Genomic DNA, 27,156 nt, shown 5'->3' with positions numbered 1-27,156 from the left:
AGCACTGTCAGAAAGATTAGGAAACGTGGATTTTAGTTCAATTTTGTCAAACAGAAGTATGCAGAATTGCTGCCCCCTATTGACTAAAAAAGGTGCCCTCTCATCAGAGAGTGCCCCTAATAAAGTCTGGCTAACAGGAATGTGTGCCCTTGTAGCATGGTATGCCCGTATATCCCCCATCTGGATTTCATACATTATGGTGAGATTTACAGTCCCCTTCCTATTTTTTTTTCTGTGATAAAGCACTGGCATGTTCATAGTTTCATGCACAGCCAAAACAATTTGCTGTAGGAAAGAGTAATGCTTCAGCTATCTTTTAAATAATTCCTAGATCACAAAGAATCAAAAGGTAAGTTTGTCAGAAGCAAGCATACAATGCCTGTGTTTTCTGTTTGCAATATAACATTTACTAACAAGAGCAGATTAATTTTAGGCTATTTTCCATTTGTATTACAGTATTTATCTTATGAATAAATTATCATGGAATTTGAATGCTTGAAATGCTTCATGTATATTCTCATTCTTGTGTCAGAGAGAGTATAACAAGTACAGAAAACAGTACATTTATCCATTCTTACGACATGCTTAAGAACATAATCTCCTTGTGTTTGTGAACTGTTTTTGTCTTGTTTTATTTATTATTTGGGGTTCTTTTTAACTGGCTTATATCATTAGCTGACAAAAGTTTAACTTGAAATAATTATTCAAGGCTTCCGCTTGGCATTTGTATTCTAATCAATACTCTGTTTATTCTTCGCCCTATATGAAAATTATGCAAGTATCATCAAATAAAACCACACACTATTTATTTAAGTTAGCTATTTTGCCATTTTAAATCATTCTGGGGAGCTCAAAATTCTCCAGTTATTTGCTCAGAAGTGTCTCAGTCAGTTTAAGCATAACCACAACTACAAGCATCAGAAATATCACATTTAACTGCTTAGCATTTCTATAGTGTTATCCATTTTCAACCATTTCTCTTGCAACCATAAACTAATTATTGCAACTTCTCACACACCAAAATTATCCCTATTTTTATGAGTGTGGAAACAGGCAGAAAATAGCTACTTGTGCAATTCAACAGAGAGAGTCAATGTTAAATGCTAGGTTTATATGGATTAGGACACACAGGTGAATAAATGACAGGCACGGGGACATTTTCAAACAGATGGCCACACTGATGGTGGGGCACTATACATCCATTCCTCTTCTCCCTAACCAAGCATTAAGTCCAGTGCATAGCTACAAGGCTTCCACCATTTAATCAGTCATTCTGGGTAGAATGGGCTTACCTCATCTCAAGGAATCAGCTCCCTTTTGAATAGTATCACTGTCTTCCTGTTAGGGAGGAGCCCCAGAGAGGGACCCCAGCCAAAGGAACTTCATTGTCCCCTTCTCCTATAAGCCAAAGGTCCACCATAAGTGTCTACAGACTCATTTATGTTTGGGAGGTAGCCCTTTACCCTTTAACCACACTGGGCACTAACAGCAAGTTGCAACTTTCCAAATAGTCCTTTCATCCTCCAATAAACTTTCAAATTCTTGCCCTTTCACAACCTAACTGTACCTCTGTGACCCAGTAAAGAATATGAAGGATGAAACAGACTTCAGGCAATTTGGTCTGAAGGAAAAAAATCCCTTCCTGAGCCCCTAAAAGGGCAGCTTGTTAAACCAGTGATTCTCAACCAGGTTTCCAGGAGAAATGGGGATGCCACAAGAGCCTCTGAAAGGTGTCATGAGATATGAGGATATATGCAAATAAAATGTAAGCTTAGGCTTGTCCCTGCCTGGTCGACCCCCACCCCCACTGCGAGGATGCAAGCAGTATAATATATAAATTAGTTTTTGAAATAGGGTGCCACTCAATTCACAGAAGTTATAGAGAGGTGCCTTGAGAACCACTAGGTTAAGCTCTGCAGCACTCTAAATTACCACAGTTTCTATCCTATAAAAAAGGGGAATCAGAGTAGCTAAAATGGCAAGAGGCCTCTCTAAAGACTGGGAATATTATATAGATGAGAGTGAGAGGGAGCACAGGAATCAATCAACCTCTCCAGCCTAGCCAATGGGAGGCACTGTGTTTCTTTTCTGTCTATCTAAATAACATCTCCTCCCACTGAGATAAGTCAAAGAGAGGGAGAAGAGATCTTAGATGATCTCGACCCTTTGCCACAATCTCAAGACTAAACTATCTGCAACTGCTAATGTTGGTATTTGCAGACTCTGAAAGTATTTGCTTGAAAGTGATTGCAAATGTAAATGTCTGAAATGTTGTAGCACTTCACTATGATTGCTCTTCATTAAGGCTTTTTCACCCATACAGAGAGGTTAAAACACTAGTCGGTGTATTGTTTCTGACCTTGACAGCATCTGAAATAGTCTCCTGATACTAAAACTGTGTTCTGGTCTATTGTGTCCTACAATAATGAGGACTACCTTATAAGAGCACATATTGATTTCACTGCCAGTTGTCAGTGCTTACTTATTCACTTCACAGCACTACAATAAGTTCAGCAGTGCTATAACCATTCCATACTGATCACTGAAATATAAGCTGTGATATAATGCAGGCAGCAACATTTTTTTTCCATCTAAACAATGGTCCGGCAAGTTAAAGAATTCCTGATTACAGGGAAGATTTCATATGGTAGAAGAAATATTTTTTTTCCCAGAGCCTGGGAATAGGATTAACTAACTCAGAGGAAGGGGACAGTAGAAATTTAAATTTTGGTTTTTTTCAAGTAACAACACAAACTTAAATGATACTATCAATATTATTATTTGAGACATGTTTAGTATACAAAACATAATTGACTAGACCTCAAGTGCTGGAGGCCACAAGTAAGAGAAGCAGTAGATAAAAGGCCCTAGTCATACCCAGTTCAATCTCCCTTTCAGCATCCTCTCTCTGCCCCTGTATGACACAGGATACTGGACAAGAGGGACCTATGGTATGACCCATAAATGGCAATACTCATGTTCTTACATAAAACAATGGTAATGTCATATCTTTTATTAGACCAACTCAAATAGTTGGAAAAATGCTTTGCAAGCTTTTGGGTACAATTACCCTTCTTCAGCTATTTGTACCCAAAAACTTGAAAAGAAGATTTTTTTCCAACTATTGGAGTTGGTCTAATAAAAGATACTGGATTTATCCAAAGAACCTTGTCTGCCTATGTCCTTAGACCAACACAGCTACAACCGATACCCCTGGTAATTTCATTGATTTTTTTTCTTAAGGTGGACAGTCATTAACTGATTGTAAAAAATTGTTTTGCAAGCTTGTTTGTAGAACTGATAACAGTTGATGCAACATTAGACTTCTTTGATGTCAGCCTGCTATGGGAGATGGCTTCCATGAATCTGAATTATCAGAGCTGGGGACTGCTTATTAAGAGCTTGCTGGTGGAGGTAACTTTCTGAATGTTAAGCATCAGTCCCACGTTCTCATATCTCAGTAAAAATGCCAACGATTGCCTGAAGGTCTGCTTCCAAGTGAGCACAGACTCACTGGGATACCATAGTAAATACAAAGCAGAGGAATACAAATACAAATGTTGGGTGGGAAATGCTAACTATGGATCGCTTATTTTTTAAATGGTGATCCCCATTACATTTTCCAATTTTTCTAAATCAATGACCATTTCATATCAGACCTGTGGTTAAAAAGATCCTAGTTTGCCCACTTCAGAACACTGAACTCTGTAAATAAGGCTCATTTTCCACAGTGTATCAGCTAAAAAGCAAATTTCAATCCTACATGGAAAACGTCCTTTCTAGCCTGCAGAACAGATGTGTTTGGGTGTAATATTGGTGAATAGGTATTTCTTTATAATGTACAACTCAGCAACACATTTGTGAACAATCCAGACTTAACCTAGATGCTTTGCATCCAATGGTAAAGCTCACTAGATGCGAAGTGTTGTGGTATGCCAACAAAATTATCTCAGCTCATCTTTGGCACATCTTGAAGTGTTGTGGTATGCCAACAAAATTATCATCAAGGCTTGATATCAACATGCAGCTTGCATAGTTAAAGCATATGAAGGTATAAACAAAAAGTTAATTATTAATACCAGTATCAGTAAAGGATGCAGTCTTTCACTTCTAGCATTTGGTACTTCACTTGCTTTCATGATGAGAAAAAGTGTACAAGATAGAATAGAAGCATCCCATTGCTCAAGAAACAGTACACTAGAAGATCTAGCTTGTACTGATAACGCACCTCTTAAGTAAGTGTTCACTCCACCAACATGCAAGAACAAAAGGGTCCCAACAATGGTGCAGATAGCTGTCTACATGTCTTCAGAAGCAAACACCTTGGAAAATTAGTAGGCAATTGTTTATTACATCTAACAATGGGATCCGCCAGAGTCCTACAAGAATTTCTATCTTAAATCATCCAAGACAGACAATGGAAATCTTTGAGGTGTATGTTAAGAATGAAGCCAGAGTATCTTTCTGGAGCTGGATAAACACATGAAAGGTACTTACCAACAGAATATATTTGCAGAATTTCAGGGAAAACAATGGAACTCGTGAAGAGGACATGCAAGGAGTGGTCCAAGATAGACAGGTCTGTGTTGTCACCCTAAGTAAGAGGTGACAGCATGGGAACATTTCAGTGTCAGAACAATAAAGTGAATAGAGTATTGGGACATGGTAAAAGAAGTAAAAAAGGCACAATGATTATTATCAAGCATATGAATTTAGTTGGTTTTGGCAGTTTTACCACTAGAGTCTTTTGCAGGGAGATCACATAAAGGCCTCCCTGAAATGCAAATTTTTATGATTCAAATGTTCACAAAATAAGAACTCCACAGCTGCCAAAAGCATCAGAATTGGAGAAAATGAACAATCATTAAGTAATCACAAAAATTCATGAACCATTTCGCCTATTGCTCTTTCATGAAAGAGAACAGGAATGCAGATTCACAATTATCTTAAAATATTTCATAACAGCAATTCTAAGGGAGAGGGCATCTTTTTCACCCTGAAACCACCTTAATGTGTCTGGAGCTAAAGTATTATTAAGCTTAGAAGATGTACTTTTAGTCTGAAGTACTTCTGATATGAAAGTAAAAAAAAAGTAAAGTGTGTCAAAATATTGCCAGATATGAAGGCAGAAAGTCATATTAGATTTCACTCAGATAAAGAAAAAGTCTGTCATTTAAAAAGTGCAACAATATACAATACTATGCATCTAACCTGGGATGAATAACTTTTACATTAGAGGTAGGTACAGACATTCAGGGAGGCTAGATCACGTTAAAAATGGCCACTCAATCTAACTTAGTTTGCCCATATGCAGACCTTATACTTAGATCCCTAGTTAGTTTGATCTAAGTGCAAACTGGACAGAAGTCCCAGGAAGGTTGGATTAGTCAAAAAAATGTTTGGTCTGATCTAATTTCACTATACCTCAGAGGTGCACCAAGTCAGATCGAGTACGGTTAGACTCATCCAACTGCACTTCTGTCCACGTTCTGAATACAGCCTCAAGGCTGGGAAAGCCCAGCTGCTGGCCGCAAGCTTAGAGCTGTGTTTTTCCCCTGTCACCAAGCTATTTTTGGGCCCCCGGCCCTCTTCCTACCCCCTGGAAGACAACCCCTCCCCAGTGGACCAGCCATCCCCAATCCTGTAAGCCATTCCCAGTGCCAGTTTTCCTAGTGTTCACCAGCTCCAGGAGCTGATCCAAGTCAGTCAGGGTGGTGGGAGGGGCAGACTGGTTCACCTGGAGGAAGGGTTCGTCTGGGGGGTAAAAATAGGCCCTGGTCAGGAGGGAGAGAGCTCACTCAATCCTGCCAGCCACCCCCTACCCACCTCCCACGGACCACACCAAGCCTCCCACAGACCTGCTAGGTGCCCTCAACTGTCCACACAAAGCTGCCCCTCCCCCCACCCCAACTTGCTTCAAACTGGGCTTCTGGCAGGGGTGAAGGGTAGTAAAACCAGTACCTGGACCTGTTTCTGGGATCGGGGCAGTTCAGTGGCAACAGCTGGTGGTGGGGAGGGGGCTGGAAGGATTGGAGAGTCATCCCTTCCCCCCCGCCGCCACAGACTCTGCTAGCCCTCCCAATCCCACCCACTCCTCCTCCTACCTCGATTTACCTTATATCAGGGTCCCAGCACCTATCTAATCACCGAGTTAGATGTGGGGCGGGGTGCTTTTTTAACCCCAATATAACCCTCCCCACCAACTTCTCAGTGTAACGTCTGTACGAAGCCTAGTTGAAGTTAAAATAGAACCAGTGAAGAAGTTGTTAACTGTCAGTGATGAGTTCAGTACTCTAAGACACTGCAGTGTTGCTAGAGAAGACACAGCACATATTGAATATTTAATCTTCTGTTCTGAGACACTGTTATATGAAATATATATAAAATGCTAGTTATGGAGGGGCAACCACTGTACTAAACATCAAACACTACCAATGACACATTGGAAGATAAGATACTCGAAACACTCAGACGATTCCTTAGAAAACTCCTTACAAATAGATGGAACTTTGCAAGGCACCTCTATCAGTGATACTGGACTTACCTGGCAGTAATTTTGAAGAACTAGCTACTTAATCATAGGAAAAATATTTAAATGTTCTGCTGAAAAAAAATGAACCTTCCTACCTTTACACCAGAAGGAAGCTTAGCGGTGTAGACATCCATACATTTGTGATTATGCTAACTGATAACTGGTACTGGTAAGAACCAGGTTGCCTTTTTGTCACATTCTCTGCTGGGAAAGTTAAGTCTGACAAAGCAAATCATGTAACAATTTCTACTGTTCATCATTTAGAGTACAGTCGCATACAGAGGCCCTAATCAATTATAAGATCCCATTTTGGTTTACAAATGCATCCAAAACAAACCACTGCTTCTCAGAACAGCTTAAAATCCAAACACAAGTGACAAATGAAGCAGGAGACAGAAAAGGATATTGTCTGCTCTAGGCAATTTTATGTGCAAGTAGACATTTGTATCCTTGAAAATATTAAATGAAGACAGGAAGAATTGACCAGCACTAACAAATGTGGCAAAGAGCTAAGCAAAAAGAAACAGTGAAGCTGTGTATCAACACTCCCCTCTCTACCATGACCAACAGGCAATTCTGTTTTATTTTATCTTCAGGGTGGATGAGCCCATGACAAGAGGAGATGCCCTAACTGTTCGCATAGCAAGAGCATAAGCAGCGACAGAGAGACAGAAAAAAATAAATAAAAGGATGCAATGCCCTCACTTTCTGCAAAAGGCAATGCCTCTTTCTCCACCTGCCACAGTCAGAGGCAGCAGATAGTCCCTCTATCTTCCTCTCCCAAAGAAGAGATGGAAATCTGCCATATTTAAATGTGTGCATTAGAGCTGACATCCACTCATTGTCTTCTTCTAGCTCTAAATGAACCTAAGTCCTACACAGCAATAGGAGCAGCACCCCTTGTTGCACATAAGTTACCTGCCGTTCAGTACTGATGAGCAGAGTTCACTTTTCATCTCTTAGATGCTTTGGGTAATGAATGAGATGTCTCAGCAAGGTCAGTGAACATTTGCCCTCCCCTCTCTGAAGGCACTTTCATTACTGTCACACTATCTGTTCACTTGTAATTGTTCTGCTTACCTGAAAGCAGAGGAGAGTTCTGCATTTCATCCCCATGAACAAATTCAAATACTTTAACACAAAGTGCAAAGGACCTGGATCCCTAAAATACATCTTAAATGTCAGTAAATGCAGTTAGGAAGCGAGTTGGCACACACCTGCCATTCTGGTCATCATTGGCTCCATCTCTTTGCCTCCAGTTCTTTAATATACTTCTTTGGCTTCCTCCTTTCTCGACTCTGGCACGTCTATGTAATACCACGTACCTTTCTGTAGAGGGTGCGTTTAGCACTGGCAGCTATGGGACTCTGATGCCAACCCCTGACAGGGATTTTTTCCAACAGTTATATTCGCATCTATGACCAGTGGCATCCAATCATTGTTTATTGTAGCAGCAGTAAAACTGTCCCTAGAGCTGGGCTACGGTTAGTCAGAACCATCATTACACTTCTGGATGCCCACAGCAATGCTGTGGAGCCTCTCCAATGGACTTATTTTTCCCCTCTATTTGGCATCCTGGTGGTTTATACAGCTGTCATATTTTAATGCGACTATATATTCTACATGCTAGTGCCAAGCATAATTACCTGGAAAAGCAGGAGGTCAGGTAGGACCAGGTAGGACACCTTATCTTAAATCAATTCAAGCACCGGACTATAAGATCAAGTTATGCCAGAGCCTGCCAGCTGATACGCTGCGTGACTCAAGCTACAGATTCTTAAATCGAGAAGAGCAGAACCTGCCTAAGAGACACAACCAGCCATCTCCACAGGTGTTCAGGGGGATGGCAGCTCTGGAGGGTCATTTCAATTCCCTTACTGCTTCTTTATCTCTGCTTTCTACAGCATGCCGCCTTTTTTTTTCCCCCCCAGATATTGAAGACATGATAAAATATATATTCTTCCTCAAAAGCAGAAACACTGCTTAGTTATGCAATGTGAGATGTGATCGTTTCCTACAAAATGCTGGGGAGATAAAAAGAAGAAATGACATTCTTTTTTAAATTTTATTTTTGGTGATTATTCTACTGCAATACAAGTCACCTTTTAGTTTCTTCCTTTCACCTCCCAGTAAAACTGGCCATACAATCCAGCCAATTTGTGGCATGGACTTTATTTTACTTTGCTTGACTACTTTAAGAGGTATTTTCTTTTCTTCCATTTTGCTTGCCTTACACTGCCACAGCACAGATGCTATCATGGTAAAGTATTTATTTTCTGAGGACTATGAACAAAGTTCCTTTGCACTAAAGCAGATGTTTTTTTCTTCCTATCTCCTGAATTGGACTAGCTTGGAAAGTGTATGGAGAGAATTATTTGCCACTCTGGCCTTCCTTTTAAGAAAAAAAAAATACATTTGTGCAAATGGAGTAATTATGTGCAGAAATTTGGCACAAGCAAATAGAACATCAGAAATGTGGAACAAAATTGTTTCCTGAAATGGTGAGCGAACTACTTACATTTCCCCCTCAGGCCTGGGAAGAAATCCTGTTAACTAGACCTGAAGAAAACAAGTCCTGTATTCAGGCTGGATGGTTCTGAGCCTTCCTCTTCAGGTGTTTTTTGACAGTTCAGTAACGGTAATCAACACCATAAAGACTAAATGTAAAGCCATGGTTACCATATGCTAGGATTTCAGAAATTTCGGTTATTGCTTATTCTAAAAAATACTGCAGTAATTTAGGTACCAGGGAGGTACCTGTTATAAAACAATGACTTTTTAATGGTAGCTAATCTACTATCTAATGATAGAAGAAATTAAAAAACTAGGCGTCTTTCAGCTAAAAGCACTCTTGGTGTGAAGAAATGAAAGGTTGTCTCTGGATGTTTTCTATCTTTTATCAGGATGGGTCTCAAAGAGAAGCCAGTCGTCTGTAACCACAAGACTGGTGTGAAGCTGGGAATTTTGAGTAAGCCTGAAAAATCCTCTACCTATCCCCTATGGGGGCTTGTGACAGGACCGGGCCCCAGAGGTGGCCGTGATGCCTCCTGGTGGCCACACAGCTCCTGCCCTGCTCTGGTTCCTTCAGTACCCTCTCTTTTCTTTTACCTGTCACACATCGATCAAGCTATTTGATTGTAAGAAAGGAGGCTGCCCCCAGTGTCCCAGAGTGAGCGCTTATCTGTTCGGCCAGCAGGTCCCTCCTGGACTCAGCTGATCCCAGTCCTGCCCCTCAAGCACTAAGTCCTCCTGGCCCCATCCGCACCCCAGGGCACCCATTGCCTTAAGGCTATTCATGACCTCTTTCCATCCCTACAGCCACACACGCACCTCACAGATACTTCTCTATCCACAGTTCTGTCCTTTTGGAGAGGGCTCAGCTCTCTTGGCTTTAGCCCTGCTTTACTCTGGCTGCAAGCCTCCAGCCTTGGCCCACTCAGCCTCAACCCTCTCTGTGTCTCTGGGCCCTTAGGCCCCATCTTGTGCTTGTCCCAAGCCCCTGGCATCCCTGATTCAGGGTGATGCTGCTCTCAGTTCACCTGTCCCTGGCCCAGGACAAGGCTGCCCTTGGCTGTCTCTCCCTCTACAGTATTTGGGCTTCTGCCTTGTGCAGCCCGCCAGGTCCCTAGTCCTGGAAGGGCTCCTGCAGCACCCTGTGGCCTACAGTCCACCCCCATCAGCTGTGCATGATCCTCTGGTACATAATCCAAACAAAAACACAAGCCCACTAGCTGTATAATTAAAATTATCTCCACACGAGGTCCATAATTCTCCCTGCAGGCTACAAGTCTCCCTTAGCTCTCTACTTGCTTCTCAGGGACAGCATGGGTGCTGGTCAGTCCCTCTCTGCAGCCATCCTGCTCAGGAGCTCCTCTCCCTGTCGCCTGCAGGGACAGCCTGCCAGCCTGTTCTTTGGCACCAGCCTTTAGTCCTATGTGCTTCTAAAGTCCCACCCCGTCCCGTCAGCTGGCTCTCCAGGCACCCACAGGGGTTTCCATTTGGGAAACTTCTCCATGGTGGCTTAGCTCAGCTGCTTGTAGCATTTTCTGGGCTGCCTGGTCTGCTTTCTAGCAACTATCCCTCTAGCAAGCACAGGAGTGGGCGAAGTCCGGCAAACAGGCCTGCAGCCAACTCCATTTCCCAGCAGCCCCTGCCTGCATTGCTGCAGCTGGTTTCTTGGAAACTCCAGGAGCAGCACAGCCATGACAGCGTGGGGCCAGGGTTTCCATGGAGACTGGCCCCAGCAGTGCTGGCAGGGCATATGGCTGGGCGGGGAGCTGCTCTGGGGCCAGGATTTTGGGGTAGCGACAGCATTGTCTGGAGTGATCCGCTACCCACACGGTCCGTGCAGGGGCACGCAGGCAGCAGATCACAGCTCCGTCCCAGCTCCAGACCACACTGTCCCCACTGCAAGATCCCAGCCCCAGAGCAGCTCCCCACCTAGCCATGCTCCTTGCCAGTGCTGCTGGGGCTGTTCTCCATGGAAACCCTGACCCCATGCTGTCACAGCCCCATGGTCTCCATGGAAACTGGCCACAGGGGCAGGGGCTGCTGGGAAATGGAATCCAGCTGCTGCCCGGATCTGCCATTTTGCCACCCCTGCTCTAGCAGTTATCCTGCTTCCTAGTTGCTGCCCACCCCCCCAGCCAGCTTAGCCTACCGCAGCATCCCTTAAAGTAACAGGAGCCCCTGGCTCCCTTTACAAGGCTGAACTCAGGTTGGGTTTCCCGGCCGTGATCCTTCAACAACAATCAGTTCCTTTTTGTTGCTCCAAAAAACCCAGTGGATCCCTACTTAGCAGAATCTGCTGGGACCAAAGAGTCTCCACAGCAGCTGCTACTCTACTCCCTGCCAGGGCTGGAGATGTATGTGCAGTGGGGGGGGGGGGAGGGGAAGTGGCAGGGCCAGGTCTCTTAGGACTCCCAGGTGCCAAAGCAACCTCTCAGCCTGTGCAAGGTATAACATCCTTTGGGATGTTTTAACTTGTAACAAAACTGGATCAGCCAAATTCTGATCCTAGCTTGAAAGAGTGCAGAGATGATTTCAAGCTACCAATTCACCCTCCACAGTATAGCTGCCCTGAGAACTCAGCCGCAGGTGAGCATTAACCCTATAGGCATGGCTGTTTAATACTTAAGCATGGTATAAACTTTTAAAGTAAAGGCTTTAATTTACAGCTGTATATTCTGTAGTGACACTTTTAAGTCTGAATGAACGTATTGAACAAGTTCATTTCCTCACATTTATATCAAGCTCTTATTTTTTCCCCCTCTCATCATCTTTTTCCTCTACCATCTTCTTCCCCTGCTTTTTTCTGTATTGCTCATTCTAGTTTCTTCCTTGCCTTTATCATTCACAGTTTTCACCCTCTCTCTCTCTCCTATTCACAACCATCTCTCCCCTGCTGTACTGAATTGGCTATTCAGACACAGTACCTCCCCCATTACGTGCCCATTCATTTGACACACTGGAAAAGAGATACCGCTTTCAGAAGTACTAATTCAACCCAGCAGGGGGGGAGTAGCCTGAAAGCAATGGTAGCCAGAAATTAATAGTGGGTTTGTTACCACAAAGGTTGTTTGAAATTATGATTTCAGTGGGAGACTAAGGGAGCCAGCCTTAAGGAAAATGGCACCTGGGGCAAACCTGTATTTTGGTGTCCCTTTCCAGTGCTCCCCAGCCCCCCAAGTCAGTGGCACTTCTGTAGGTTAAGGCAGGCAACTGGGGTACAGGGCCCTCCATTCCCTCACTGATTTTCATGTAAAGGCTGGTTGCCCCCTTTTCCACTCTCCCTGTGAACACCCAGGCGAGCAACTCTCTTACCCCAGGGTAACACCTCTCTGACCTCGCTGGTCTCAGATATTCTCCCCCGCCCTGGCCTCTGCCCATACTGCCAGCCATCCAGCCCCAGCCTGCTCTCCCAGGACACTCTCCCTGGGCCTGCCCACACAGCAGGGGTCATGCCCACGCTGTGAGAGACCAGGAATGGGCTCCCTGCTGCCCTGGCAAATAGTCTGCCCGGACCCACAGAGCTGGCCTTGGGGAAAGCGGCCCTGACCACAAAGCCCCTGGTGGTTGTCCAATGTTGCCCACCCCTGAGGCCAGCTCCGAAGGGAGAGGTGAATGCAAAGTCAGTACCCCCCTGCCCCATACCCCTATTGCAAAGTTATTCTAGAACCTAATTCCCTGACTGCTGGGCACTTTCCACAAGTTTTCAGGCTCCCTTTTTTCAGGCCAGAATATACCCATCTGTTTTTGTGCCAACAGTGTCCTTTAGCTCCTTTAGCTTTTCCCCCTCACTAATGTTTGCCCCTCCAATCAGTGTACAAAATCATAGAAAATGGGGCTGGAAAAGACCTCACAAGGTCAACTATTCCAGCCCCTGCTTAAAACAGGATCATCCCTGATTAAGCCATTCTAGTCACATATTTGTCAAACTTATTCTTAAAAGAGTAGGCAAATCCCCTCCAAGCCTTCATTTTACTCAGCATTTTTAGGAACTCCCCACAGGTACACTTTCTATTCCAGTGTTCATCTGAGGAGCTGCACTTATTGCAGTTTAAATTAATCTTCCCCTAAGCATGGGTTATAAGAATTGTGCTCAGGTGAGGTTTTATGAGCACCTTACACAATGGCATTAATACTTTCCTATTGCTTCTGAAAATACCTCACCCAGCTTAGGCAGACAAGGTTCCTTGGGTAGCTATGTCCTTAGACCAACACAGCTACAACCTACACCCCTCACCCAACTTAGAGCATTTGCCATTTTCATGGAGGTATCATATTGCTAGCTCACAGTCGCCCCATGGCTTTCCGCTACTCTCCCTCACTTCCAGCTGATGAGGTTCCACATTAAACTAGACATTCTTGTTATTCATTTCTAGTACACAATCTTCTACCTGGCACTATTACATTTCATCATATTTGTATCACTCAAGTCATCTAGGTCATGTGTCAGAAACCTACTGCAGCCTCTCAGCAGTGGGGGCTTCCATATTTGCCAAGCTTCCAACCACCTCACAGACCCAAATATATTGCTTACATTTTGCTTTCCCCTTGCTATGGTTATCAGAGCAAAGTGGCTTGTGTATACATTTATTTTAGAAGGATCTTTTTCCTAGCAATACCTATTGCTTCGTTGCAACAAGTAGATGCACTGACAGCTGGAGCTGTAAACCCTGATGGGAAAACAACATGAATTATCACAAGCCACGTCTCACCCTCCTGTTTCAAGTATGGCAGTCAATGGAGGCTTGCTTAATGGAGTGTTTAGGCTGAGCACAGTTTTAACTATTTCTGATGTTGAGCCAAAGCAGATACTATCGTAGTTTTGCTCCCTCCACTCCTTCGGCAACCCCATGAGCAAGCCATGATAATTTACTCAGAAAGAAAGACTCAGCAAATCTTTCATTATTCCCCACGCTAAAACAAAAAAGCACAAGCCCAGCAAAAAGCCCATGCTGTCTGTCTCCACCAGCCTCACTTATATTTCACCCTTTAATCTGCACAAACAAACAAAACCTGCTATATTCAACAGCTGATTGCAATTCCTATTGAATCTCTCCCAGCGATAACAAAAAGGACCTAACTCCAGGCTTGAGTTGTCTTGTCAGAGGAGCCTTGAGAAAGTTAATCTTTGCATTTGGAATATGTTGTTACTGAAGGCATCCTGTGATGACTTTGAAATGACTTCTGCAGCCTGGTCCAAGAACATATTGCTTTTTGCTTTCCAAAAAGCTCCTGGAAAAAGGATCCTAGGTACTTGGGTATTTTCCTGACCATGGATCTCATAGTTTGTACTCCTTTCCTGGTGGTGGCAAGGTACTTTGCTGTTGTCTTTCTAACAACTACAAACAAATCTAGCAACTCAGTAACACCACACTTACAAGCTGAGGTGCAGAAAGGATCTACCCAACTCACCACAGTCAGCATTAAAATCCTGGGACAGTCAAAGATTTAATCCCGTCTGTTCTGCAGTTAATAACCGTGTTGTAATCAGGCTCTCTGACTCATAGCAGTAATGTTTGTGTCATTTTGGTGCAATGGAAACTCCTCCCCTTCGAGTATAGCCAGTACACTAACTTTATGGCCAATGAAAGCACATTTCAGCTTCTGATGGCCGCTGAAAAGCCCTCAAATTTATTTTTTGATTTAATAGTCTTGTTTAGACAGCATGAGAACTGATAGACGCTTTCTCCCATCCCTCATAATGCATCTCTTTTGTATGTCAGAGACATTTCCCCCCTTTTTATTTTTCTTGCTGCTGCATTTTCTACTTCCAGTTGGAATCAGAAGCATAAAATGACTAAATATCCTGAGAATGGTTGTTTTCATGGTATTTTACAGCCCCATTGAATATATTTTCGAAATGCTGTGATTTCTAGTCATCAGGATTTCAGAACTGTTAGGTAAGCACTTAAAACTTTTGAAATTTACCCAGCCCAAGCCAATACTACAGCACATTTTTGTGGCCTGAATTTTGTGAATATTATGCCCACATGAGCACCAACTGTCAAGGCAAGACTGAAGAATAGAGGCAAGGGTACATTTTTTTCCTTCTATAATGCAAGGATCAAATGTAAGTGTGTTTATGGTCTTTGGCATATTTAAGTAGCCTTGCAACATCCATATGGGATCAAATAATCCACATTTCAACTTTTTGGGGAGGAGAATGAAAAAATCTCACCACCACCTTCCTACAGATGGATTGCAAAAGGAGCAGTTACAGTGCAGGGACTAGTGATCTGGGAGAAGAGGTAAAAAAAGCCATGTGTCCGTTCCCCTCCCGCCAGTACTTTTCTAAACCCAGGGCTGTGCAAAATAGGACAGATGCCTGTACTCTGGGGAAGCTAAGACCTAGAGACCTTTCTCTCCATCCATTTGGCATTATGAAAAAACTACAGAGTAGAACCAGAGATGCTAGATTTGAAAGCAGCTGTATAAGAACCCAAAGCCATTTCTTTGGCCATTCACGGAACCAGAGCTAGCGCAGGCACCAAAAACAACATAAGTCATGTTAGTGTTAACATCTTCTATAGGACAGTTAAGCAGCAGTAGAGCAGCTGGCTGATACAGCTGTACTGCTTCTAGTATGCAGAAATTTTATTTTCTAGACATTCACAAACAACTTTTGGACCCTCAAGAAACCATGACTTTAAAACAAAATTAAAATAATAATTAAGCAAATGTCATACATTTCAAATGGAAGTATTATTAACTGATAGACAATGAGAAAAACTGAATTTTTCCCTAAGTATCCCAGTAGATTCACCTGAGTCTATCAGCAAGCCTCTTCCAGGGCCACAAAAAATATCTAATGTGCCTGTTTTGTTGACTGTATCCACAACATCTAAGCTGTAGGACCTCTCTCAGACAAACAAAGCTTCATTTTAATTTAAAAATTCCCTCTGTAGTTCCATTACACTGTTTCAAAGGGAAGATACAAAGAAAGCTTATAATCCTTCTGTGAGTTCAGAAAAAATTCAGTTTTATTTCCTAATATAATAATATTATTTAATTTTTTAATAATTTATTATTACAACTTCCTGTTAAGGCATCTAATAGAATTTTGCAGACTAGAAGCCCACACAAGAGGAAAGAATATTTCGGCTGCCATACCAGAAAGAGAAACAGACTCTGGGAGTATGCATCCTACTATAAATCTGCTAAGAACTGCAAAGTCAGGGCAGTAAAAATGGTTTAATATCTTGGGCCACTAAAGCTAGTTCCTGTCAGTTTTCTCTATAGCATGCTTGGAATTAAAGCATGCAGTTAATGAAGAAGAAAATGAAACCACAATCATAAAAAACAAAATTGAGGGACGGGTATTTTTTGCTCAGTTACCACAAGGGGTTAATTTACAAGGGAAAAGCTTGTCTTCATACACCCAAAACACATGCATCATCTGGATGAGTTTTCTCCTATAATGAGGACTGTAGTGGCTTTTACAAGTGTACAGTTTAGCGATTCTGGATACAAACTGAGAAATGTCTTGGGAATGTGGGACTTCTGGAATCAGATCAACGGATAGAAGTCACTTGTGTCAGGCACAGAGGAGAACTTTGCTGGATATACTAAACAGTCAGTCTAGCATTCAATAATGCGTGGCAGAAAATGGATAACTATTTGACCTCTAAAAATGCAGTCTCTCAGGGCGCCTCTACATGTGCAAGTAAAGGTGCACTGGGATCGAATGCACAATCAACACAATTGTGCCTCCTGCCATGCTACATGAATCGGATCCCAGGCTCCCCCTCCACAGCTAGAAACAAGCTCCTGTGGTTGGGAGCCCCCTCAGCTGATGGAGCTCCCAGATGTGGGGGCACCTTACACATCCCCACAGCAGGGAGATCGCAGCAGCTGCAGTCTCCCAGCTACACGGGTGCATGGGGTGCCCCTGCTGCAGTCTCCCAGCTGTGGGGGTGTGTGCCCCCCCCACCCAGCTGGGAGTCCTGTCATCTGGGAGCTCCCAGGCTTGGGGGTGCATATGGTCCCCCCCAGCTGGGAGCGCTGATCAGCTGATGGGGCTCCCAACCAAATGTTCAATTAATGGTGTGATAGGAAGCAGCTACAAAGTTATTCTACATATTTTGTGGAATAACTTTGTAGCTTATTCCTCTTTCTATCATGCCATTAATTGATTGAACATGTGGCTGAGTGACAACTTAAGACATGATTAATTGGTTAATCACACCTGAAATGTAGATGGGGCCTTACAAAAACATCACTGGAAAGACCATGACCAGAATTTCACTTCTGTGAGGCCAACAAAATATTCCAGGCATATTTATTTTTAATCTTGTCAAAATATTCCATTTTTATTTTTGCTAATAGTAAATTATCACTTAATATAAAACTTGAAATGATAAAAAAAAAACCCACACAAACCACTGAACAAAGAGCAACAAAAAATAAAATGGTAATTTCCCACAGAAATTGATGATGAAATTGCAGTTATCTAAGTATTCCAATTTAATTATGTCCAAATTATTCAACTAGCCCTACTGCTGATGGACATTTTCAGAAGTTGAAAAGTACAACAACCAAGGAAAAATATTTTTACAAAATTGAGCTGAATACCTGCATCAAGGGCTATCACATTTAGGGCTGTGGTAGAGTCTGTTAACGTCATAGAAACAGAAGCCAGCTATGGTAAGCTCTCTCTGCAAACACCTAGACCCCCTTTGGAGTATTTTTTTAATTCTGTATCTAGTTTTTAGAATGATATTTTAAGCCTATATAAAGTGACAGAGTATGTGAACACAAGGCAAGGCGTATATACTTTATATATCCGATATACTGAGATAATTGAGCTGTGCACACCAGGCCCTGAAGTGGAAGCAATATAGCCACATTCATACAGGTGCTGACCCCTAGCTATTTAGCTTTGTATTTATCATCACTGCCTGGAATTAGTTTGTAGTATTGAAAGGCTGCAATGAAAGGAGGGGTGCAACAGGCAAAGCAACAGGTCAGGGGGCAACTTATGTGGCTTCTATCTAGCACAGCAAGTCTTTCTTTGACAGCATTACCCCTCTGGGTCCATATATCCACACCTTCACAGCGACAACTGTGAGGTGGTGGGGAGCTGGCCACTCTTCCATCTCTGATAAGCTGTGGAAGTGGAAGTGTAGGTCAGGACATATGTGTTGTCTTTGACTTCCACAAGCCCTCTGAGCTCTTTGACACTGGCTTTATGGATTTTACCTTCCAATTTTCATATTGCATATGCTCATTCTGCAAGACTCTGGAGCTGTCACTACCACAAGCCCAGCTGGGTTCTGAGAAATCACACTCTGCTTTCTCCCCCTCGCCAGCACATCATCACCAAGAACAGCCTCTGCAACTAAGCTGACAGTTTTTTATTAATATTATTTTCTGTTATTACTTGTACAGCATATCTAGGCATGCTTTGTTGTTGATGCGCGAGGCAGAACAGAATCAATCTCACCCTGCCTTTGCTGTATTTGGTCTCCATTGTTCAGCGCTCCAAACACACGTTTGTGAGAGTTAAGTAAGCAGATGTGACTCAAGGACAAACAGGGAGCACATGGGAAGGAGGACTTGTTCTTACACTGTTATTTATTATCGGCCTCACGCCCACAATGGTTCTGTGATGGACAATACACAGAAGTAGTGGCACCCCCTTTCAACACAGCCTACCTCCGAGATTGTCAGCTCTTATTATAGGGCATGTTGCCAGGCCCACCTTCTGGCAAGGTTGGAATATATATATGTTTTAGATACTATACCAAAGGCACCTAGAGTTTCCTGTTGCTCTTATAAATCAACAGCACACACCAAACAGCATGAAATAAATACAACAGAAGACGGGATGCCCTAGAAAATGCAGAGGTAGCAACACTGTCAGGTTAGTGTGCATGTGTAAAGGAGATGGTGGTTAAATTCAGTTACCAGTCATAACTCACAGCAGCACAAAAAAGTAGCGTTTTTTGTTTGGTTTGGTTTTTCAAAGGTACTTTTCTGACTACAATCCCATTTGGAGGGGACTGTGTTTCTGTGGAGTGTAGAGACATCCAATGGCAAGTAACATGCAAAACTTCAGGAGAGGTGGTAATTCAGCTTCTAGTAAGCAACCTTTGGTTTCCATTGCAATAAAATCATATCAGACTCCTTGGGTGGTCATGAGAATGAGACATGCAATTCCCTTGTCATTCTGCATGAATTATGCCCTCTTCTGTAAAATGTTAATCCTAGGGGATTATTTTCTATCATTACAGTGAAAGAGACACTAATTACAAGTATTGCAGCATTTAAAGGTCATATAATTAATTTGCACAGGCCAGAAACAGATACTCTTACTTAAACCGAGTAGCACCTTACCTTGTGAGCGATGCTGCTCAATTCCAACAGGACCGCATGCAAATACACTGCTAGTCAACCTGACTGAGGCCATCAGATTCCTGCCCTATGTGAACTGTCTTCTCTTTGGCTGTTCTACACTAGCATTTTTTTCCAAGTGAGAGGGAACAGCAGTCTGTCATTTCTGCAGACCAAGAGACCTCAATCTGTTATGCACAGGCTTTTGAATCAAGCTTTACTATATATCTGACAGGTGTTCTCTAGACAAACATAGGTAAATGCTCCAGCCATTCCAGAGTAACGTCACGATTAACCTTCTATTTAACAAATAACTAATGGCAGAACTTCAGTATGTGTGCTTTACGAAGTAAAACCTGCCTCATTGAAAAACTTGTAATTTTAAAGACAGAAAAACTGAAAAATAGGGATATTTGCTCTGCTATTCTTTTTACCTTTACTGCCTCTATCTAATGTTTCCTTTATCCATTTGGTGGGTACACCTAACTGACACTGAGGCAAGCCTCACACACACAAAGAACATATAGTCAATGGTTTGCATATTCCCAAGGACAAATTTTCTTACCTGAGTTTCAAAGCTCATCCTGCATCCATTTGCCTCTTTAATGGTCACCTCATACTGATAAACATCTTGTAGGTATTGCAGTGAACCGCACGGTTCCCTTAACTGACCAGATGAGGACATCTAAAAAGATTCCTCAGAGTGACAATTTGGGTTACTTGTATATAATTCAATTACACAACACTACAAAGCCCTCTTCCCTATCTCCCCTTTCTGAAAAACTGAAGCTGTCAGATTCTTTCATGAAAGAAAAGGAGGACACTGATCTCTGGTCAGCTCCACAGTGCAAGGTTACTACTGTCATACAGATATGCTAAATGCTGTTGACAAGGTTTGTGCTCGTGTATCTTCCAAAGGTACAAATATGCTTCGGATCATTCCTTTTTATTTAAAAAAAAAAATGTACATTTCCTGAACCAAATCAAAATCAGAGTAAAGATTCGCATAAACCAATGGCAGGTTTTTAGTCCGAGTTAAATAGGTGATCTGTATAGAATCTTGTTTTCTCCTGCCTAAAATGTAAGCATGCCGTATATGGACTCATTAGATACTGACCTGAATCCATCTCTCTTCATTTCCTTGTACCGAGGTATATTTTGTGATGCTTCTAATCAGCCTAGTGGAGCCGCCCACCTCAATTCCATTAGCTAAAAGTCAATGCACCCACATTTATACTGAGCTATTGACTATTTTCGTATCTTGCAAACATTAGAAACCAAGAGAAAGCAGCTCGTGTTATTTATAAGGAAATGGTGTTATTTATTCTATTTCTCTTTTCTGGCTATTGAAAAAGTAAACTGAATGAAACAGGAAGCTCTTAAGATAGGAGTCCACTCAGTATGCCATTTATTTTCTAGGTTTCTCCTCATTATACTGTACTCACAGATACCTAAAGTCATTTGGGGATGTGAACATCCCGAGGAGAATGAGAACACCAAAATGCCCTGGCTAGATAAAATCTACATTTATAACATATAATTTTTAATGTATTTCCTAATCCTTCAATTTATGAACTTTCATTTTTAGTTCTACACCTGGGATTTTCTTGAAGGCAAACTCATGCACTCTTGTTTCGATTTAATGTTATAAATTTAATTTAAGAAAGAAAAGAGTAAAAAAAAAAAAAATCTCTTTGGCTAATTGCATCACATATAAAATGTGGTTAGGAGATACTGCAATGACGGTCCACAGAACTTCAGGATTGTGTTTATTATATTCTCATGGGTTTTTTGTTTTTTTACAAATCCAGCCTGAATGTCCCAGGTTTTACCCTGACCTAACAAAGAGGAATTTATTGGGGAAATCAGTTAACTACTCCCTAGCTGCTGAAAAGTGTGAGGAGAAGCAGATAAAGGAAGAGCTATGCCACATAGAAGACACAGGGTAAGATCAAATAGCCACCTCAAAATTTGCTACTCCTGCTACTTTAGTTAACAATCAGTTTGTTAGAGCATTAATGGGCCATAGTGAACTAACAAACCAGCAGTTAATTGCTAGTAATGATTGGTTTCTTGGGGATTATTGCCTAAATAAATCTCAAAAGTTGTGCACTGTTTAGTAACTTGCTATTTCACTTAAGTTGGCAACTGATCCCAGCATTAGTCATCTGTGCTATTAACTCTGTCCCTTCCCCCCGCCGCTATTACCTCTACCCGAAATTTTAACCGTAAGGAGTCCTTTGTCATTAAATTTCTATCTTGAAAAAAAAATAGTACTGAAGGTTAAAAAAAGAATGCAGGCCGATAGTCCTGGTTTTAAATCAATAGTCAATGGAATAGACCTCTGAATATGAACATATCTGGTGTTCAGAAAGATGGTAAAGGCTTTTGCCTGCACACATCAGACTGCTATGGAACCATCATTCATACTTTTGCAAAGTCATGCATTATTAGAGTTACATGTTTAGTGTTTTGCCTTCAAAATCAAAAAGCTTATTAAAAAAGCAAACTAAAAGTGAGATCAAGAAATAATGGCCACTCAAGGGACCCAGAATAATTCTGATTTATGCCAAAGCCTTGGATTTCACACCATCTCTTATGACAGTCTTTATACTATGGGTGGTGAATAAAGTTTGCTATATACTCTACCTTCTGTCCAATTTTATATTTTGGCGAAATAGAATAATACTGCAGGGGAATATCAAAAGACCCCAAGTAGTACTAATGGCTCATACATTTATAGCTAAACCTTCTGTATGCACATTTCAGCCAAAGTGATCCTCACCCTTTGTAATCTAACCCTGTCTCACCTCATGTGATCGGGCACAATTCCACACTGCCAACAAACAACTAGCACTGGATGGCTCAGCGGTTTTATTAAGAGGTAATAAAGACCAGTCTCAAATCCAACCAAGTTAGGGGGCAACCAAAATTGGTTACCATATAACTGTTTAGTGAACTAAGAGGCATGAGTTAGTCATTTCACTTGTAGTCAGTAGATAAGTATCCACTTAGCATCACTAACAGCCCTCTTTTTCAGCCCCATCAGCTAAGAATTCATGGTCTGAATAGGCTACTAATTCTAAACTATTCATTTAGTCCCTTTGCCTATACAGAGGTCTGTTAGCAGGGACCCTTCCAGCCATTAGAAGCCTCACTGAAAACAATAGGATGGCACAGAGACAGACATTAGCAAGTCCCAGTATAGGTGTGCTGCCATAGCAGTGATCTCCACCAGGTCACACTGAATTCTGCTACCTGTTCTGTAAATGAATAGAAGCCTTCAGCCTTAACAGGCTCCTTACAGTGCTGTGAACTTTCAGGAGCACAATCTACAATGAAACAAAGCAGAAACAAACACCCTCTTTTAAAGTCCCCAAGTTATAAGTTGGGGGTGAGGAAAGATATATTTTATTGCCAGCAGGAACAGGGAGAAGATTAAATGCTCAAATACAAAGCAACAGAATGGAACTAGGAATATTTCTACCAGCAACCAACCTGTGGAGACGATTAAGAGTTAGAAATGTTGACATTCACAAGCATAGTGAGACTTAAAGGTTTATTACTGAATCCACGTTACAGAGGAGTCCAATGAGGCACAGGAAGGTTAAAGTGGCACATCAAGTGAGCAGCAGAGCAGAGGTGCTGAATTTTGTAAATACTCCCTTCTTTCCAGGATGGCAGCTTTCAAATGTGCGAACTGGCAAATCTTTCCAACTCAAATGTTTGGACAAAAAGAAAAACAGATAGAGATTGAGCCCATATATAGACACTCAATTTCTCCTGGAAGAGTTAACCAAGGTTAAAATCACTCCCAGGAGAGTTTCTCATGGAAAAGCAAATGTCTGTATACATTTTCTTCTGAGAGAAGCCACTACAGAGTCCTCCAGCATCTCAGGATGCTTTGTCCTTGGGAGACAGTGTGTCACTTGTTGGACTCCACTGTTCCAGAGCAGATCACATCCCCTTCACAATCCCACATTGTGCTGCAGGGGCACATCATTCTGGCTCAGCCACACTGCCCTGTGTACTGCTGCCATCAGTCACCAGACAGTCTTGGGAACCTGCAGCACACACCAATATGTGTGCACAGGGTGCCCTGGCTGTACAGCATCAACACTACAAGCTCTCTACTCTTCAAAGACTCAGCATTCAAATATCTGTTCAGGGTATCTGGGTAAATTTTTCTACCAGGATAACAAACCTTGGAGAATTCTCCCAGATTATTTGAATATATGTAGACAGTACAAGTCAAATCCCTCACTTTGCTAACTGCCAGGGATGGATGTCTCCCCTAACAGAACCTTAATATCTTTAGAAAAAGAATAAGTGTGACTTACACTTCAGGGGAAAAAAAAAACATGCTTGCCTAAAACTTCTCCTCACTTTGTAGTTAATAATAAAGTTCCTAATGACACCTATTGAAAGTTTCAACTTGCCATTGGGTTCCTTGCCACTTTTTCCTCCAACATCTCTTAATTAATAATCCCACTGAGCATTACGTGTCACAAATATTTACCCCTTGAACAAAGAGAAGGTTATTTCTTCATTGCATTCTTCTTATGGCAATAGATACCAAAATGGTTAAGACCTCAGTGGTCAATTTTCTGTCTCCAATTTTGAAGCCTTGTTACATGGTAATTTGGGCAGCTCCTGGAGCTCTTAATCCTTAGATTGCCTGCACATTAAAGTGGTGTCAAGCACTCATTATGTAGCACAAAGTTACATCTCTTCAGGGCAGGATTCTCTCTGATCAGCACTACCCAGCTCCTGTTCCATTAAGATGTGGCCACTCCCCAGAGATGTGCCGCCCAAGTTAAAGTCCTCCAGCATCCCAGGATCTCTCACATCCCCACCCTTACAGCAGGGATAGAAGCCTATCCTGACTCCCCAGCCCTCTAGTGGCAACTCACAGCTAAAGCTGTTAGTCCTGCTCACCAGGCCTCTAGTAGGAAGTCAGAGCTGTGCAGGTGCAGGACAGACCAAGAAAGTTTCTAGAGCAAGGGTGTGACGGCTCCAAACTCCAAGCTAGCACTAACATTGATCAACATTTGTGCAACTCACAGTGCAAGGTGTAACAAGGCCCTAATATTTTGGCTGAAGCTTGGTGCAAAAGGGAAAATATATTAAAAAAAAACCCCAACTATAATATAAAAACAAACCTGGGATTTCTTCAGGGTGCTGGTCTTCTCAGCACACCCAGCTGTCAGCTCAATAAAAATAAAAACAAGAAATTGAGGAAGAGATTCTTTCAACTGGTGTCAGAGATCTTAAAATTAGACTGCTCACATACCTCCTCAACCTCACGCTGCCTGCCTAATTTGCAAATCTGCCAAAAGTCCATAGGTTTAATTTAAATCACATGCAATTATGAATGATGAACAGCAACTGTTTTAGCTGGGATAAATCTAATAGGACAAAGGTAAAAAAAAAGGTGTGGGGGCAATGCTACAGGATATACGCCTTTTCTCTCAGCATTTTTTATCAAGCACGTAAGGTACAATTCAACTTTAACAAACACATTCATGAAGCTATTTCTGATGATCTTTTCCAAATAGTACATAAAGCAGTGAGGAGTAGCAAAAGGTAGTGTGCATGCTGTCAGACACGAGAGAACCATGTTTAATATCAACCTGTACTGACTTTCTGTGAAATCAGTGGGCCTATGCTTTTTCTAGTTTAGAATAGTTTGTCTCATTTAACTGGAGGAAAGTGAAAGTAGACACCTGCTATTCTTGCTCACACTTTCTGCTTTAAAAAAAAGAGAGAGACTTCATTTTATTTTGGGGAATTCACTAGAGTTTGATTTTTACAAACCAAAGTTATAAAAGTTTGGCTAGGACCCAACCACAACTCAGAACCACAGAGAGTCAGTTTTAGCACTGAACATCAAAACTTTAACTGAGTCCATGCTTTTGATGCCTGTTAGCATGACCCTTAAGGATGGATTTAGCCTCTAAGATAATTTAACATGGTGTGAAATAAAAAAACAAAAGGGGAGCATACCAGATTGTCACTGCTTGTTTTTAACAAACTTATTAAAAATCACGTGACCATCAAACAATGAAAAGGTTAAGTGAATGTCAAGCAAAGATTGATTCATTTGATTCAACATAAATAAATTTTTTAAAAAAATCAAGAAAAAAATTCAGTATCTCAATGCACATTATAGGGTTTTCAATTTTGCTCCCCATCTCCCTACCCCCCCATCCCAAAATGCCCTGTTACTGACATCACAAGCAAAGAAATCCCCAAAACCCCAAACTCAGTTCTTTATCCCACTCCACATTCACATCCTACACCTTGCAGGGTGTATACTCTGCCTGGCAGTAAGTACCACTGGAAATTACTTCTATGTTTTATGTAGTTTAGTGCAAGGCTTCCGATTATTTGAATTGTTCATTAATTTAGTGGCAGGAACATCAATCCACAACAGAAGACATGGCTGCCACAGAAAAGTTTATAAAGTCTTGATGAAATATGCATGAGTAACTATGAAAATATAATTGTACATTAACTGTCAGAATAACTTTGAATACACAAAAGCATATTTGCTTACTTTATAGCACACAGTGAATTTATGGTAATAAGTTTTGGAAAGTAAGACAGCACTGTTGCTAAATATGCAGAGCAGCTGTTTCAGTTATTATAAAATGGCTAATTTTTACTCATTTGTGACATGGGTTTGTATATGGTAACAGCTGCAGTTTCAACCAGCTGCATCCTGATGCTGAATGCACACCTCTAAGCAGTTAGATGAAAGTATAGATTGTCTTACTTTCCAGCACTAAGTATATCAATGCCTTTCCAAGAAATACCCTGAAGGTCATTGGCAATTAAAGCTCCCCAAGGTCCCTTTCACTCAGGGAATGGTGGCTAACAAACACAAGGTCTCCAGAAGTCAGCCCCACTATAGTAACATAGCAAGTAGTAACTGAGCTATATGAATTAAAGAGGATGTTGAATGAAAGGGCTTCCTACCTGGTACAAGTTGCTACTTCCCCTCACAGTCTGGAACCCTAGACGCTGGCTCTTCTCCTTAATTGCTGAGATAACACGAATTTCTCTAGTAAGAAGTGGAAGGAAAAAAAAAAAAGAAAAGAAAAAGGTTCTATTGGCTGCTGCCTCCTCCTTAAAAAGGTTACTTCAAATGCCTCTCTCTCTCCCCCTATTTATTTTCTCTCCCTCCCAGAAGAGCAGTTTAGAGGGAGAGTAACGGAGTGTTTATCCTGGCTCTGAGGATGCACGCTTGTGCGATAACTGCTTGCTCCCTGCAGTATAGCTGGCATGATGTGATGTGCATACTAAAGCAGTTTGCATTAGGCAAGGCTTAGCAGAGCCAGCTTCCCAGTCTCCACCTTCTATATCACAGAGCAGCCCTGCTTCTTAGGAAACAGTAGGGCTGAAATGACAAGAAGACAGAACTCTGGATTCGATAGAAATGCTCTCCCTGTGTTTAAGGATAAAAGCTATATTTAATCTCACCTACTCTGTGAAAAACACAAAAGGAGCCCGTTTATAATTATACATAAAAACACACCACAGTCACGTGAATGTGTAAAGCTCCCACGTTATCTGCTATTGTATGACAGATGACACTAAAAGCAAAAACTAATGAGACATCCCCAGTTAGGAAACATTTTATGTGCTGCCATCTATCAAACAAGCAAAGGAGTAAATAAATAAATACACCCCCAACAATACAGCGGCTTAAAATGTCTACAGGCTAAAAGATAAATGCGTGCTTTTTTTATATACTTTAATGAGGACTGAACAATAGCTAA

General features: G+C 41.8%; 1 long non-coding RNA gene across 1 annotated transcript in view; it reads right to left on the bottom strand.

Annotated features, from left to right (window-relative positions):
• Positions 1 to 26,624, bottom strand: part of LOC132252230 (uncharacterized) — a 52,318-nt gene extending 25,694 nt beyond the window's left edge. Inside the window, exons 1-2 of the long non-coding RNA XR_009464128.1 lie at positions 26,354 to 26,624; positions 4,498 to 4,594 (exon numbers count right to left, since the gene is read on the bottom strand). This is a non-coding gene — a long non-coding RNA (uncharacterized LOC132252230). The remainder of the gene's footprint in view (positions 1 to 4,497; positions 4,595 to 26,353) is intronic.
• Between the last annotated feature and the right edge of the window lie 532 nt (positions 26,625 to 27,156).

This window comes from Alligator mississippiensis, chromosome 8 (assembly GCF_030867095.1).
Source record: "Alligator mississippiensis isolate rAllMis1 chromosome 8, rAllMis1, whole genome shotgun sequence".
Classification (NCBI taxonomy): Eukaryota; Metazoa; Chordata; order Crocodylia; family Alligatoridae; genus Alligator; species Alligator mississippiensis.
This window is presented reverse-complemented; position numbering and strand designations above follow the sequence as displayed.